This window comes from Labrus bergylta, chromosome 17 (assembly GCF_963930695.1).
Source record: "Labrus bergylta chromosome 17, fLabBer1.1, whole genome shotgun sequence".
Taxonomy (NCBI): Eukaryota; Metazoa; Chordata; class Actinopteri; order Labriformes; family Labridae; genus Labrus; species Labrus bergylta.
Window position 1 is genome coordinate 10,104,234 of NC_089211.1, and position 14,496 is coordinate 10,118,729.

A 14,496-nucleotide genomic window follows, 5' to 3' on the forward strand; every position below is an offset into this window, starting at 1 on the left:
AATGTTTTTGGGATAAGTGAAAAGAGAATTTGAGAATGCAGTTGAAAGCCTGCAAACGCTCTTTGGCAAAAAATCAACATGTAAAAAAAATCCAACCTGACAAGCACTTAATTTAACGCATGTTGAGATATTTAGGGGTGACTTGACCCCTTATGCACTTGAGCTTGTACCCACATGAAAGACTAGGAGACAATAGAGACCGATTGTTGGTATGATTAAATGTCAAGTTGCTAAAGGAATAATTCAGGCAAAGAATTGTAATCAGCTTCGATGGTGTTTAGAATGGCACGCTCATTACAACAGCCAGTTTTCAATAGAGCATTGGAAAACGACTGATTGCAGTCTGCATCTTAAATCCTCCATAGAGGACGCGTCATGATCATGATTCTGTTGCTCTTTCTCACATTCAAACACAGTATGTCACCAGTGGACAACAAAACTAACACTACCCACCATTTAGCCTACTCACTGCCCATTCAGTTTCTCACACATTGTAATCCAAGGAACAAGCAAATATTTATTCAATCTGAATTTAAATGAGGTTTAAAAAGGAAGAAAGAGAGAATATGAACGTGGGAGAGTCATATTTCAGACAGGTTACTGTGATCCTCCTGTCTGATGTGCATCCAGGGAGGCGTATTTTCACAGCTCACCGTGTCAATTTCACATGTGACTGACACAGAACTGAACTGAGCAGGATGAGATCTGGAGAGCAGGGGGAAAGAAGAAGACTGGTTGCTTTTTATCTATTTTTATGTGTTATATTGCTGATAGAGCTTTATTGATGTGATAATATCTGCTACAAAACAATCATTTTCAGTTTTTATTCAGTCATCCATACTGTTATTGCTAAATGGAAGTGCGTTTGAACCAATTCTGCGATCCTCCTCCCCCTTCACTTTGTTAATGCTCAACCTCAGAAACAGAAACAAGGTGTTGTAAATCACAAACGTTTCCCAACTGAAAACCAAAAGCCACTGACATTGCCGCAATTTGCACAGCATTTACGACCGCATCTAACCCCTTCTACTACTTTTAAATATAGTTCATCTCGCTCCACGCAGGCTGCACATACAGACAACTAATGTGCAAAGAAACACATGCTTTTAGAGGAGCCAATACTGCACATAGTATGGACACGCTGAAAAAAACTTTTATTGTCGGAACCTTCCTGGGAGCTAATATCTTGTTTTATATGGACAGACTCTTAATATAAACCTCTGTAAAGGATCATTATAAACTCCATCTTTTTTTAATATGATCAAAGCTCTAAAAAATACGAACTGATTCAAACTAGCCACAATGTTATGGAATCTGACTGAATGTCTTTAAGGGTGCAAGATGCAAAGGGGCATATCAATTCTCTCATTTTATCATGGTTAGTTTTGGCTGTACCCCAATTCCAACTGATTAGTGTCATGTCACTTTGAAAACTATATTTCCCTCTGCACCTTGTGCGATTACTAATAGTATACCAGTTAGGCAGGTTTTCATAGATCAGGATTGGTTGGATCGGTGCTACCTTATATTCTACACTTCCATTGAGAGCAAAAATCTACCACTGAATGAATATTGGGATACTGGGATTATCATTTAATTTGGTCCTCTTCATGAGAGTTTTCACTTACATATTTGTCCCTACAGCAGCCTGTCTACCACTTACACACACACATCCAATATTTCTGAGCACAATGTTTACTGAAAACATTTTTGCTTTTCACCAGTTAATCTCTTAGATGTGACATACTTGTCAGATTCAAAAGGCTAGTTAGGTTCGAAGGACAATCAGCTACTGTTATATTGGTATTTGTTATATTTCTGGAGTCAGCACATCACAATACTACCAAAATGATGTCTCACCTCAAATGTGTTCAAATCCAGAAAGCTATGCGCTTTGAGATATGACTTCAAGTATGTAGGACATACAAAGAAATGATTCAAATGATTCATGGTTGGGGGGCGCTGGTGGCGCAGTGGTTAGTGCGTGCGCCCCATGTATGGAGGCTGTAGTCTTCCAAGCGGGTGGCCAGGTTCAAATCCAGCCTGTGGCTCCTTTCCTGCATGTCATTCCCTTCATATGATTCATGGCTGGATTGGGACCACTGATATTTTTCCGACAGATATATGAACGACAGATCAAATGAAAATTTGAGGATGCTCACAGTTTATGACTGCAACCACTCTGATACCACTGGAATTTGCATTTCGAATATGACCTATAGTCATATTTTGGAGTACACAAAAAAGTAATTTATTGAAAAATATTTTTTGATTCATTTCATGTATATCAAGAGGAGGATGTTTCCATATACGACTAATAACCTTATAGTGAATATTCTATTACATGTCTAAATCTAACTAAATGTCTTTACTATATCCCTGATATCAGTCTGGGTTGAGACCACTGCTAAAATCTAGAGTCAACTTATTAACTATATGACAGTACAGAATACTTTGTATAGAGATATACATATCACTGTGATATCGTAATGGTTTCTGCTGAAACACATACAAGTAAAAAGATTTAACCAAAAGAGAAAATCTGCATCTCTTACCATTTGTGTGCAAATCTCAAACAACAATGGAAATGTAAAGAGAACCAAAATGGGAGGTCAGGCCTATTACTGTACATATTACAGATTTTGTGCCTGGAAAACTAGCCTGTCAACAGAGTCAGGCTTCAGGGATTCCCTGTGGCAGGTTACAATGTTCCCACTGCAACTGAGAACCCTTTCTGAAGGGGAACTGGTCGCTGGCACACAAAGCGCTGGAAATGTAACTTCATGTTCCTTCCACCATTTGAGAGGGACCGCCTTACTTTCTAGACAAACCGACTTGCAGGTAGATAGAAGGTCATTTTTATATTGGCACCCTCTGTGTGAGTGTTCTGCTGGTGGCTGCAGCTTAAAGAAGCTTGCCAGTGATTTCTTGTTTTTAGCTGTGGCTGCCACAGTTGCTTCTCATTGATCCACAGGCTCAGGCGCAGCTGGGTTAGGCAGCTCAGACAGGCAGCTTCCCTGATCACCAAGTAGAGACTCCGCCTGTTTCAGTGCATCCAATCCTTCAATCAGGATGCATTTGGCCCTGAACCTTGGTTCCACAAATAAGGCGATGTTCAACAGTTCTCTGGTGGTTGGATCTGTGTATTTGTCATTGAGGTATCCACAATGTTGGTCTTGATGGATTGTAACAGCTCATTATCGCTTCTTCAAGTGCAAGGAGACTAGTGTTCAACAGTTCTGAGGGTCACGTACTCCTCTACTGAAAGACCATAAGTGAAGTCTTGAAGTGGTTTCAGAGATTTCTGGACTGTTTCCAGGATATCTATGTCCTGCCAGGTAGGGACAAGACGCCTGGTTTTCTTGACCGCAAACAGGACTCTAGCAAGTGCTCTTTCCTGCTCCAAGACCCTCTCAGTCATTTGATTGATCCCCATCGTGTGGCTGCCTCAGTAAAACAGTTGGTGACCCAGAAGATTTAGCTGCATCTGCACTTCAGCCAGCTCTTTTCTCTTCCTCCAACTGAAGGAGAAGCCGCTGATGTTACCATGTGTCCTGTGTGCACTCCTGTGTGATCTAGGAGAAAATAAGTGGTTTGGAGATGTGCACTTTTCATCTCCCAGTCTTCTATGAAAAGTACTGTCACACTAATATAAGGCTCCAAAGTCCTGCTGGAACACATATCGGTGTTTAGAGTGAAAATGAGACACCTTTGAACGCCAGGTGGTAAGGCTCTCTCTGACCTCAGCGGACTTGCTTGGCAAAAGTTCTCTTGCAAAGTAATTCCGACTAGACAACTGATGCCTTTGGTCAGTGGTTGTAAACAGCTGTTTAAAACCATCCTGTTCAAACGATGCAACGGGGACCATGTCTTTAGCAATATGGCAGGCCACTGCTTTGGTAACTTCGCCCCACTTTTCATTTTTTCTTTCGTGAGGCACAGCACAGGAAAATTAGGCTTTCAACAAGGTTTTTTTTTTGGTGCAGAAGGCTGCAAAAGCATTAAGTTCTGGGTTGTAGTACACAGTTTTACAGACATGTACTTTGTGGCGCTTCTGTAAATGGTAGAGGAGGTTCATTGTGCTTGAACTCTTCGTTGCTATTTCTTTTCGACATTCTCTACAGAATACATTTTTTCCAGGTTAGGGTTAGTGTGCCTAAGTGAAAACTGCTTTAAAAACTCAATAAATCGCCCAGCTCTAGCTCCACCTGTTCTCTCGCCACTTTCCCATGCCACAGTCTTTGTTTTGTTCTTATAATGGTTGCTTTATATATATATACAGATAGATAGATAGATGGATGGATGGATGGATGGATGGATGGATGAGGATGGAAATTGAGTGATAACCAACAACAGGCAGGCAGACAGACGATGTAGGAGGATATGACTGACTCATCTGATGTGAGCTGTAATTAGAAGACGCTCACTCGCCATCTGGGATACTTCCTGATCTATAAGGCCGAACAAACTGCCTACCTGCTGCAAGTCTGAAACGTGACTGCACAGGCTTCCAGATAAAGTTAATGTTCTTGTCAAAGACAGCTGTGAAAAAGGTTGTCATTATGCTTTAATATCATATTAAGACTAGCGTTTTCTTTAACAGCTAATATATCAATCTTTTTATTTTGTGAATAATGAGTGACAACTGGTGTTGTTGAAAGGTGTCAGAATGTGTAATTGAAAATGCACATTTTGTGGTGATTCAAACAATGGCATGTGGGAGCAAAAAAAGACACTGCAGACATGCATTTTGACAACAATGAAGAAGGTCACACAAAACTAAAGTTCGTTGTTATAGATTTCTGAATTTTGTTAGCCAGAGATGTATTTTTAATACAGAATATTACCCTCCAACTCTCAGTGTGCCATGAGGTCAGTGAAAAGACACTGAGGGCTATTTTTAATTTGACATCAGGACTGGAGTATTTCCTGCTCCTGTTCTATAACCCTGTTTTAATAACCCTCTGGCACGCCTTAAAGCACAGGAAAATGTGAAACGATAATAAAGTGGTATTGCACTTAATAAAGCCAGAAAATCCTGCGCAAACGGGCAAAACTCCACACTACATAAACAATGGCAAGTGTATAAAGAATGTAAACACTAATTATTTGTAGTGTAAGGGCTCTTGACCAAATGTCACTAAGTGTGAGCCAACATCAAGTTTATAGTAACAGAAAGTCTAAAAGTAAAAAAAAAAATCACTTTATTTTGGTCAAACAGTGAGAAATGTGCCCATTGTGTCACGGCTAACACAATAAATAGAGCAAATTGAATGCTCTTTAGCTCGCCACTCTTTTGTTTTCTTGACAGGTGGAAAGAAAATACTTATCACATAATCTTACACCTCAGATTGTGAGAAGGCTGAACAGTGTGTTTGTGTGCTCATATGCATTTTTGTTTGTTTGTATGTGTGAGGAGGAGGAGGAGTCTTCATTGGTCTTGTTGCCAAGGAGACCGAGAGGTATCATGCTCTGCAGACTATCCTCCTGTATTTTTAAATGTTTGAGTAAGGTATGCCAGCTCTTAAACAAACTCATGCAGTGACTGATGCTCTCACCAGACTGTAAAATGTATACAATTGTCTGCAAAGAAGCTGCTGATTAGTGTCTAGGATTAAAAGTCATAGGGTTGTCGCCATACAAAAATGTTAAACTTCAATATGATGATATTATATGATACTATCAATGTTTTATTTCCAACCTGCACACACTGATAGTACAGCAAAAGTCCTGGAATTTTTCTGAATAAAATGCATAGACCTAAATATTCCCTCTGGTTTATCATCCATAATCCAGAAGTAGTGTGTGGTGGTATCAGTATTTGCAAAGATTGTGCTCTGAGTATGTTCAGTGTTTCCCCTACCATTATATTAGGGGGGCGACCCCAATAATTCTGAAGTTCAGAGGTTCTTCAACTGGATTCACTTACAGGTGGGGAAAATGAACAATTTATTTGGTAAGTAGTTTTTTCTCAGCTGCAGAACTTTAGCACAAAACATAAAGCAGAACCCCTGTCATTTTAAGTCAGTGATGATCAACCAAAAGCAAAATATACCATCCGCTTCCTCTCCTCCACACATATATAAACACACACCGAGCTGGGGAGTTTTGATTCTACAATATTTAAAAAACTGACACTAGTGGCAGGAAACAGGGGATCTGTAAATTATTTTATGTATATGATAGAAAAAGATGATATACGTGAAGAAACTGCTAACTTGACGTTGGTCGACAAAAGTCCAAAAGTTTGTTTCATATCACTTAAACCAATGTGGAAGAATCACTCAAGCGGTAGTCTTAAACGAGCTTGTCTGACTGTTTCCTTCTTTGTTGCTCATGCTAATGTTTCGCCACTTCAATGTCCAGTGGTCAACTGTCAAAATCAAAATAAAGCTAAGCTTGAGAGTGCCTTTTCTTTTCTGACAACGGTTACCAAATGACAAAAGATACCCAAAAGAGTCTCTGTGATTTTTTCAAACTCCCAAAGGGATGTGGAAACCAGCGAAAGGTTTTTGCAGGTAAAAAAAAAAGTGATGTTTCAGAAAAAAAGGAGTGGCTTCTGCTTAAATGTTTTTGTGTCAATGAAATACTGTAGGATCTGAACTGACTGTACATAGGCTACCAAAAAATATGTTTTTTGAGGGGTCTACTAAAGTGAAAAAAGACTTATGAACTGTCTTCCTCTTTGACCATTTCCAATATGTTAAGCAAAGTCCACAATTTGCTGTTTCACCCAATCTGCCTTGAGTTGCACTCCACACCTCTGCTGATCATGTGATGTCTTTAATTGGGGAGCATTTAATTAAACCAGCACTTCACATGTTTTTCTTTACACAACAGTATAACACCATTTAAATGCTGGATTATGACCTAATGAGGGAGAAACTTGAAATGAACCTGAAAAGTGGCTCCACCAGCTTCATAAAACAATAGAAAAATAACATTTCAAATTATCTAAAGTACACGTGAGAGACGTGACAATAATTCTACTTTGGCAGCAGTTCACTTTGAACTCATAACCTTCTGGTTTATCGGTTTTTAAATAGTTGCTGTATCGAGACATCCTGTTTGACAAAATCAGTTAAGCAGAATTACAACTCATTTTATTGAAATTAGAGATCATATATGAGATCATTTCTACTTCACTTGATAGCTTTGTATCCTAAACAACAACTGCAGAATGTTATCTGGAAAAATCTGGTTAATCTGGTGGGTTGTTTTGATTACTGCTCTCACTAACCAATCAACATCTAAAGGCCTGTTTTCAGTTTAAAGACTTAAGAAGAAAGTCATGAAGCTAAAGTTAGTAGAATGGTGGAATTTACCCAAATCCATTGTGGTTTTATTTTATATCATTAAAATTATTTCAAACATCCTATTCTATTTAAAATAATACCAAAATCTAAACTTCAGGAAAGAGCCCGTTTTGACCCCCAACCCTGCATTACCGTACCTTTTGCTTTTTAAATTTTGCTTTTCATTATATGAATTGAACAATGAAGAATATCAAACACATACAAATTCTTATACAACCATTGCACTGTACAGTAATTGTTTATGCAAAAAGAAGCAAGTTTGAAATACTGAAGTTTGAAATACAGCAATTTTCCATTAACTACAATCTTTTATTTTATCAGGATGCTGACAGAGTTGTTGACTTGAGTGAATAAAAAAAATTAACAAAACCAATTTTCAGATTTCATACTTCAAGATATTCTTGACTCAAGCTTACCATCAAAATAAACCTGCCCTTCAAGTAAGATTGATCAAACTTGCACATATCTTCAAATCTAGTGTCAACAGTTATTTAATTGATAAAAAGCCTACTTCTTTACTAATTTCCTCCCTTGGTGAAGAGGCTTTTAACTTTCCATGTGCTCACAGGGACACACCAAATCACAGCCTAGCCTCCTGCATGCATGACTTGAGCGAATGGAGCGTGTCTTCTGAATAAAGCTGTGTGGGTGAGGGTAATGGGTTGTGAGCGGGTAATTTAGCGTGCAAGGCTAGTGACAATAAGAGTGCCAGCTCACTGGATGAAGGGGGTTAATGGAGAAAGAAGTGAATAGCATACAAAGATGCATGGAGGCACACACACATGCAGAGTTAAACGGGCACAAACGTGAAAACCAGGCAGGCTGTGGAAATAAAGCCTACCCAGGGCCTTCACCAAATGTGTGCCTCCCCATGGATTTAGTTAGGACTGATCAGTTTTCCACTTTCTCATACAATCACCGTCCACATTAATACCTCCTCCTGCACACATGCTGCCAGTAAATGGTCCCTTTAATATGTTCAGGGAAACAATTATAACTATAACCAATAACAAGGAAAAACAAAGATTACACCAATTCATATATTATAGACACTAACTGCAACAACTACTGAGAAGTAGGGTTGCAACATTTAGTAAAGCGCTGACATTGCAATCTTTTTTTTTGCATTATATATTGGGAATTACAAGAATAGAGATAATAATAACCAAAATTGTTTAATCTCCCCTCTTACTTTTAGCACTCTTGATTCAGTCCTCTGAACTGACTCTCTCGGGGGAAAGCGTCACATTTCTTAAACTCAACAAATAGACTTGTGCTGCAGTGGCAGTGCTTAGATGTTAACTATCATTTCTTATTATGTTCAATTGTATATTCAAAGTGCGTGACCAACTGGTGACGGTACCTCTTTGAATAAAAAAAAATCACTGTTACCATGACAATGGGAATACACAAACGTAAAAGTTGCTTTTTGTAACTGCTAATTAAACTTGAGCATCCAGTGTCAGCGCTGTGTGTGTTATAGGGATCATGCAGCAATACTCAATATAATATTGAACCGTTGGTTACAGCATCCACGGTTCAATAAACGCTTGTGAATTGCAGTGTTTTCAGTTTTGCGTACAAATAAGCTTCCAGGCATTGTGTTTCTATCCAAATTGGCTCTGTCTGTGTGTGCCTGTGAGACCATGTGATGGGATCAGGAAACTTCCCCACACGAGTCAATATCCAGTCACTATGCGCTAAAGCTGGGGAAAGCTGACAGTATTGGTGATTTCACAAATTATTTTAACAAAGCGAGCGGTGAGAAGAGGCAACATTATGAGGAAACACCGCCGTCTCTCAAATCAGTGGTGTGGGGAAATTTCAGTTTCTGCGTTATGAATAATGAAAAGGAAGAGAAAACGGCGAACAAATACATGACTGTCTGCAAACATTGTTTTACACGTGTCACCTTCTCAAATGGAAACACTTGCAGAGTTTGGATAAGTAAGTTTACAGCAACAGACGGCAGCAGGATGAAATGTTACTAACATGCTGATTGTTGTCACACGCCATCACCTGCACGACGCAGACTGGTTGAGAGTGAACAGAGAAAAGACGAAGAAGCGTTTGGAAACAAAGTGACCGTACACGATGAAATATGAACGCTTAATGACCCTTTTCTGTGTGAAATTCAGCGGGTTGTACAGCGAGTCTATATATGGCACTACTTCAACGCTGCCGCCTGTTCACTCAGACTATACATCAGGAATGTGTATAAATGGAAACTTTTTTTTTTGCTAAAAAGTAAATTAAAGAAATTCGCTTTTGTTTCTATAAAATCTGCCCAAAGCTCCTAAGAATGGAAAACAAAAAAAAACACACTCCAATGGCCCAGGCTGTTCGAATCGAATCGAAGGATTTGAAGGTCCACTCATTAGCTGGCAGCAGTGTCAACTCACTTCATGACAAAAAGGTGAATAGTTTTGATTTTCCTATTCTCTTTTTCGTGATAAAATACAGAAAAGGATGTGATAAGGGAAGTTTACGGTCTATGAAATGTGATGAAACACTGAGAAATCACTATGATAGTTTCCTAGAGCCCAAGGCACCATCTTAAAATGAACAGGAAAAGACAGAAAATATCCATATCTGAGAGGTGTTGTATATTTGCATTTTCAGCTTAGTATAACGTAGGTGATTAGATGATCAAAATTGTAATTTTGTTCGATTCTATTTGCTAATCAAAAAAATGAAACACATGTAACAACATTCTGACTGTTACAACCCCACATTCCTCCTCTCTACACTGAGACCTGCTGAGCACCAGAACACTTGTAGAGGAGTAGGAGTATTCTTATGTGTCTTAATGGTTCTGGTTATCGCAGTCATTAGTTGATATTTTCACACCAGACAAAAAAAATGTAAGACTGAGGATGGCTCTCGAATAAGCTCTGAGGACACTGATATTTTGTAGACTACTGAATAGAATCAAAATGAAGGAGTTAATGGTTGTCTGGCAAAAAAAAAAAAAAAAAAAAAAAAAACGTAAGGAAAATATGAACTGTCCAATAAAAAACGTTTTTCCATATTGGCAATTTAGCCACAACGAAGGGCATTTTATCAATGTTGACAGCACTGTGTTGACTTGACTGATGGCTGCCCATAACGATACCCAAGTGGCAAAAATACATGATTATGTTACTTTGATAAGGAATAAAGGCTGGATGATCTTTGGAATCAGGCTAATGAGTTAGAGATGGTACAGGCAGCTTCAAATTAGCCCGAAGGCACTGGCTCTCTCTTACATGTCTACAGGGAGAAGCTAATAAGGACAACTCAGTAGGTGATCACACGGACGAGATCTGCTTCCGCTTAACTCAAAGACAGGGGCTACCACCTTTTTTCTAACAAACGTTTTTTTTTTTGTCAGGAGGAGGCTACTTAACATTCCCACTCTCTCTGCACTACTTTGTTTCACCTGCCTGAGTCATTTACAGATGTTACAGTGTTTGATTTGTTCCTTGCTTTGGGTTTTCAATTAGTGGGTGAGGCTGGTGTGCTTTTTCCAGATTCATTAATGTTGCAAAAATAAGTAAAGCAATAGTGACTCACTATCCCTTACTACTTTCACAAATTGTCTTTCATTTATCTCGTCTTTCTCCCAGATGCTGCCAGTGGTTACAAGGCTACGGATGGGACAGTTTATACCTGGAAAATAACCTCTGAGGATCTACTGGTTCCTCTTCTCAATCCTGAACAGGACCAATGCAGTGTTGTCTAAAGGTCATTCATTGTGGACTCTATTTGTATGTTTTGTGTTTTCAGACAAGCCAAAAGATATCAGCAACCTAATAATGGTTTGCACAAGATTTAGTCTAAGACTCATGTCAAGGCAGAGCCCTGAAAGTGATTCAAAAGCAGAGAGGGGATTTAAACAATGGCCTACAGGGAATTGCTTTTGGATGACAGCACTATATCAGCCTTGTTTGAAAATGCTGCATCCTGTGTGGTAGCAGTGGCATCAGTCCTTCATAATAGCTATACAACTTGTGAAGAACTATTCGGATAAACTGTGGGTTATCCTGGTTGTCTTTTTTAGTTGCACTTAAGTGGCAAATATTTGAATTGTGATCAATGAATGAAACACTTAACCCACTGTCCACTTCTAACATTTCAAAAGCTAGAAACATTTCTTATCCAAACCTTCATAGAAATAAAATGCTGGATAAGGATAACAGGTCAGAATATACACTTTGTATTCATCAAATGCATGATTAAATGTACATCAGCAACAATAATATACAGTATATATCAATGTACAAACAATACTGTATGTGACAGTCTTTAACAGAACAATGAAGTATTTAGCTTTAACATCAGCCCATTATTTACGAGATCATTTGAGAAAAAAAGTGTGTGTCAACAAGATGATGTTTAAAAGTCTGTGTTTTTACTTAATGCGGTTTTAGATACTTAAACCTATCGATCTATTTATCTAAGTATCTGACATGGGGTACCTATATTCTTCGGCTCAAACCTCTTCTATCACACAGCAATGAATTAGATCGAACTGTCTTGTTTTAACTCTCAAGTGCATCATGTAAAGCTTTCAATGTTATTGTTTCCGTCTTTGTATTCTTACTCCTGTTTGTCTTTATGACACTTGTAATGTTTGTCCTGTTGTTGCATCACCTAAAAGATAGTAATTACAAAAATACTTAAACCTAATGTTACAATCAAGAAAAGGTTATTGATTTGATTAAAAAATAAAAGATTAATGGATCGGGCCTCAGGTTTGACTCCAGCCCTCAGTCCTTTGCTGCATGTCATCCCCTCCCTTTCCAAGTCACTAGGCTGCTCTTTCTACTAAAGGCATATTCCTAAACAAATCTTAAAAAAAGAGATGGAAAAAACACCTTCAGACAAAGAATTTCACATTTCCATCCCTTTTTACACCTTTATTTACTAGAATATTACAATCTTTGAATGTAGGACACCGTATGACACTATGAGCTTTTTACAGCCAGCAAGTATCACAAACTTGTCAAGATCTGTCACTCAGCTTTTCTTTTTATATTCATAATAAGCAGTGGTGTTAGTGCCTAAAGAGGTGGGTATACGCTTAATTCCCCCCCCCCATTTTTGTTTTAAGTGGCCTGTCCAGCAGAGTATGAAAGGCCTCTGTTATAAAAAGTGACATGTAAGACTACACTTGCATAGTTAGTGTGTACTAGCCAATTAGAGACAATAGGGAGAGTCATCTCTTCCCCATCCTAGAAAGAAAATGCAGCATATTATTGAATATTGTCAATCAAGAAGTGGGTATACCCTATGGGGACTGAAAAATAAGTGGGTACACTCTGTATACCTGCGTATACCCTGCATTACACCACTGAGAATAAGCACTAAAACAGGTCAAATAGAAAGAACTGCACAATCTACAGCGCAACAGAACAGTTATCTCACTTTTGCAATATTAATGACAAGAACTATTGACGACATAACAGTGCACAATCTGTTTCAAGTAAGTGAGTGACCTGAGAAAAATGGTCACATTCGATTTGTTACTTCTGTGCATTTTCTAAAAAGCTAAACTTTCATTCTTAACCAATGGCTTTAGTGGAGAATAGCTATCGAAAACAGGAGAACAAAACACTCAACAACATCCATTACAATTGCACTTCATCTCAGAAACATTTTTCTACCTTGCTCCTTGCGGTCGGTCAGACTTTAAAACTTCTTCCATAGTCTAACGTGCTCACCTGTGCCGTGCTCCTCTCCGCTGTACTTCAGACACAGCAGGCACCCCGCTGCGTGCGAGTGGCTCCCATGGTCATGGTCACATGAAGAAAGGCAGAATAAAAAGGCCGCGAGCTCACACAGAGCGTTCTGCACGAGCTGTAGATGAGTGACACAAGCGACAGTCCGCCTCGTGCCATTTAGATTTGGGAAGAGGGAGAGAGAGATAGGGAGCGAGGAAGAGAGAGAGAGAGAGAGAGAGAGAGAGAGAGAGAGAGAGAGAGAGAGAGAGAGAGAGAGAGAGCCACACGATGCTGCCATCGTGTGGCCTCACAATGTAAACAGATACAGGTAGGCCTACAGCACGGTGAGTCTCACCCGAAAGGTACTTTTGGTACCTTATTGGCATTGTCTGCTTAAGATAAGCCTATAAGATAGAATACAATTGAACATAACACATAGGCTAGTTTACACATAGTGCTGATTCTGTACGTGAGTCTATAAGTACAAATAATAAGCTGTAAAAATGTTCTATTATCAGTCATAGTCATTAAAAACACTTTTTTTTAAGTATAATATACAATCAGTATAATATATAGTCAGTTACTAAAAGTATGAAATGTGAAGTATTCATAGTACTGTTAAATGGTCCCTTTCAGTGTTTAACTATTATTTGCATGATGAATTTAACTGCTTTAGATGCTGAAGGTTGCGTAAAACTACAATACTCAAGTAATAGAAAATAACCACAATTCAAGTGCAGTTCTTGACTAAATTTAAGTTTTTTAGTTGCTATCAAGCGTAGACAGATAATGCTCCTGCCTTCAAGAAATATTATCTCAAAACAGTATTAATGATAATACTTCTGCAGTAAGCTAATACAGTGAAGTGCCGTCATTTGCCAACTAGAAGGGATGAAGGACGTCTTCAACTCTCTGCAGCAGCTCTCTTGGATGTTGCACCTTCGTCCTGCAGTGATCTCTGAAGTGCTGCTTGGTGGGATTAGCAGGAGACGTTCCACAGAGTGTAAGCATCCTTCAGCTGCTGGAGGTCACAGCAGCAAGGAATGCAGCAGAGATGAAATGAATGGCCAAAGGAGCTGCACAGAGGATGTGGTGAAGCCTTGCATTTAATGAAACAAGTCTAACTTGATCATTCTCTATTTGTTAACTGCTCCTTGATGTGCTGGTGTTTGGCCTTCTTAAAAGTCGATGACAATGAAGCGATTTTTGCAATAAGTTAATAACAGCAGCAGTAGACTGTGGATTCAATAACTGATGGAAGGCAAACATTAGATTTAAGATTCCTTGAATGATTGTGGAGAAAGGTCCAGGAGTGGTGGAAAGTGATGTGAAAAGCTTCACATAAACAGATTTATTTTCCAAAATTATTTTGTTCTGTATGTTAAGGTTACTACATCTATAAGTGTCTCCTCACTAAACTCGGGAAATGCATCCAACATTGATGTAGAGTGATAAAAAAAAGTACTTAAATTCAA

General features: G+C 38.7%; 1 protein-coding gene across 1 annotated transcript in view; it reads right to left on the reverse strand.

The window, feature by feature from the left end:
• si:dkey-247m21.3 (5-hydroxytryptamine receptor 4) overlaps window positions 1-13,182 on the reverse strand; it is a 43,939-nt gene extending 30,757 nt beyond the window's left edge. Inside the window, exon 1 of the mRNA XM_020636965.3 lies at window positions 13,022-13,182. The gene's annotated coding sequence lies outside the window, so the exon portion shown is untranslated. The remainder of the gene's footprint in view (window positions 1-13,021) is intronic.
• Window positions 13,183-14,496: the final 1,314 nt, after the last annotated feature.